Raw genomic sequence first — 3,775 nt, forward strand, 5'->3', positions numbered from 1 at the left:
CTAAGTAAAACAGAAATATTTTATTATCAGTTACATGAATCACGCATTGCAAGCACTCAAATCTGTTTATCATTGGTTTTTGGATTTTTTTGTTGTTTTGTTTTGTATTTTTTTGTTGCACTGTTTAATTATAATTAATTAGGTTGCGTGTTTGGCTTGTTAGCTCTATTTAATTATCAGGATATTTTACCTCAAATCTCCAGTGGCTAAAGTTTGTAATTAACACATTTAACATTTATGCAAACATAATTGAATGTGGAGAGTGCTGGCAAGTGAAGTGCTCCAAAGAGAGCAATTATTAAAATTACTAAATTATATCAGAGCTTCAGGGTGGGAAATACGAAAACGAGCAATAAGATTCGGGGAATATTAATTTTAATATTGGATTCATTTTGGATTAGCCATTAGTTGAAACTGTTTGTTTTGCATTTCAGCTTAATTAATAATATGCTGCTCCTACCTAAATACATATTTTTAATCAGACCATTGAAATTTCAATTCATTATCGAGAAACATATAGCTTATCAACATTTCAAATTGGACTGCTAAAAAATCTGTTTCCGTAAAATGAATTTCAGAATGGCTTTTACTCGAATTCCGATAATATTATTTGCTTTATTTTCTACGAAAAGTTCCGCATTACAAAACTAGCACAAAACTGAAATAAAGCAAACAAGCAGCACTTTTATCTTAAGATATGATAAACTAAGGATAATCAGACTTGCAGTTATCAGTAAGTGTAATTCCCAGAAACTGATAAGCGAAAATAGGTGGACAAGTTCAAAACACACAAATAGAAACACAAATGTGGAAAAAGGTACACTGTGATGTGGGTCAGTGTTGATGATGATAATATGTTAGATGTGCCGTTAATTGGACGTTAAACGTTTTCACAATATTTTTAGAGTGGCTACGAATCAATCTGGCTGTAAGCGTTTATATTAAGCTTGGGAACAGTGAAAGTATTTCACAGCTGACTTATTAATTATTGTTGGGTGTTTTTCGGGCACGTTTCAAAGTTGATATGGTCTCTGGTAATATTACGCATACGCAACGTTGTTCGATAAGATATGCAATAATTGATTTTGAGTTATTTATTTTGTTATTTTCTACTTTTTTATACTATTTTGTTTGTGATTCATTTAATGAGTGTGTACACATTTTAGCGTTAGGTCATTTTATAAAAGGAAATTCCGGGAAATTTACGGATATCTACAAACACTCACACACATTCACAAGACAATTGGCCAAGTGCTTATGGCTTCATAATTTGCTGATTACTGGGGCTGTTTATAGCATTCGGTATTTGACGCATTTATTTCTATTGCATTTACCGTTCAGTCGTTTAATATGTTTTATTAATGCTGTTATTGTTGGTGTTGTTTGCAGTCAACGCCGCCGTCACGCGCCACAAAGACGAGGCACTTAGCGCCCGTTGCACGCGACCCACGAGCCAGAAACACCGGATCCGATTTCGATTCCGACACTCGAGACTAACACTGAGACAATGAGGCAAAGAGACGAGACAGCAGCAGCAGCAGCAGTGTCTGCGTCAGCGTCGCACACACAAATGGCCAATGAGCGCAGCAGTCACATATATTTTATGCTGCCGCAACGGTAACGTTTCAGCTGTTCGATGGCTGCTTGGCGTATAAGAGCTCGCTGGTTCGTTTCGAACATGTTGCGTGTTGTGTGTGTTTGCCAATTGCAACTTTGTTTGACTAATACGACGTGAAACCAAACTTATGCTTGAGCAAACTTCGATTGCTTTGAGCGCACTCACAAACACACACACACACACACATATATACGCATATTCACATCCAAAATGCATAACGTGAACGCTGCGTATGAGTATTATTTCGCATGCAAATGCAAATGTGTTTGAGTTTACCGCTTCTTGCTTGATTGGATAAACATTATTTTAGAGTTGAAGTTTGTTAATTAAATGTTGTACTACGACTTTTAATGAGAATTTCATTCGGTTTTCATTGTGTCTTCGCTTGCGTAAACATTTTGTTAATTTACAAATTTGATTTAAGTGTCTTGCAGCTGCAATTGTTGTGACTTATTTGAGTCGGATTCTTGGAATAGGTTAATTTGCATTTGAAATTTGTGTCTATCAAAAATATTATGTTAAGATTTCGATTCCATTATCACATTTACCCAAATTTTGTTTACATTTCAAAACTCATTTCATTATTTAAACATTTCACTTTGTCGACGTTATATTCTATTTCAATTATTTAATGCTAGTTATTCAAACTTTTGATCCATCTCTGTTTTATTTTAATAAGCTCTCTCTTTGTATTAATTTTGGCAAGCGAAAGCAACAACACACACATTCAATTAAAACTAATTAAATATGCATTCAAATTGTTAGAATAAACTGCAATTATGCAAACTCTGGGCAACAACCAGGAAAACACCAACAAAGTGTATAATGGCCAACTCTGATTTAGGTAGTTTGAATTTTTGGTGAGATGAATACGAGCATTATTATTAAACTCACTTCGGATGTGTGTGTGGATGCGTGTGTGTGTGTGTGTGTGTGCGTGTGTGTGTGCGTGAATGCGTGTGTGTGTTAACAAGACACATAACGCTTTAAGGACAACTGAAGCAGCTGCAGTAAAAATAACTTAGAATGCTGTCTATCAACGGAGCAAAAATGTAAATATAACAAGAAATGAGCATTAGCTGAGCAAATGCGACTTGCAGATACCCTTTACTGGCCTATAAAGATTTTAAGAATATTTTCTTAATGCTTAACGCTTATGTGATTAAAAATAGCTGAGCAAATAAGACTTGAAGATATTTTGGAATGAGTAAAAAAGTGGTTTTTATACGTATATTTAATCGGTTGGTTTAGTTTGTTAAGTTTGTAACATGAATTTACTAACGCGAATATCTGCTTAACTTTAGTTTAATAATTACTATGCATTCATGTGTGTATGTGTATGAAATTCAGTCTTAATTTGGCTAAGAAATTTAACCTGGCTTAGCTTTAACACTTTTCGGGCTTAAGCTGAATACACCCGCTTGATCCTTTGATAGCATATTGTAGACAAAGGATAAAGCTGCACAGGCATACATACACACATGGGGAATTGTGCTCTACTGACAGTATCAGCTCTCCTCCTCTTTTCACCTCACTCTCTCTCTCTCTCTCTCTCTCCCTCTCACACTCTTTCGCTTCTGTCGGTCTCTGTGTTTCCTAGATTTCCCCACTGCCCGCTTACTTATTTAAATTGGCTTAAAACTCAACGAACAACGAACGGGCAACAAAGTCATGAATATGCAGACAGTCAAACAGAGAGAGAAACAGAGAGAAAGAGAGAGCGAGAGAGAGATAGGGAGAGAAGCAGAGAGTGCGAGGGGGCAAATAAAGTTAGACAGAGGAGTCAAACAATTATAAAAATACACATACGTATGCAGTAAACTTCCGCTCAATCCACACACAGCCCCCTCCACGTCGCACTCCTTGTTGTTGCAGCACCACTTTCCATCCCCCTCCCCAACAGTTATATGAGTGGCATTCCATTAGGCGTAATTAGAGCATTTAGCTGAGGAAAAACTAAAGACAAAACCAGCAACAGCAACAAGAGCAATGCCAACAACACGCAGGCAGAGGAGACATTTTGACTTGCATTCAGTAGGAACGAAACGTGTGTGTGTATGTGTGTGCCTGTGTATATGTGTGTGTGTATTATATGTATAGACATACATGTATATATATTTGTGTGTGTGTGTGGGTGTATTTACGTTGGAAACAATT

Source organism: Drosophila grimshawi, unplaced genomic scaffold (assembly GCF_018153295.1).
Source record: "Drosophila grimshawi isolate 15287-2541.00 unplaced genomic scaffold, ASM1815329v1 contig_1377, whole genome shotgun sequence".
Lineage (NCBI taxonomy): Eukaryota > Metazoa > Arthropoda > Insecta > Diptera > Drosophilidae > Drosophila > Drosophila grimshawi.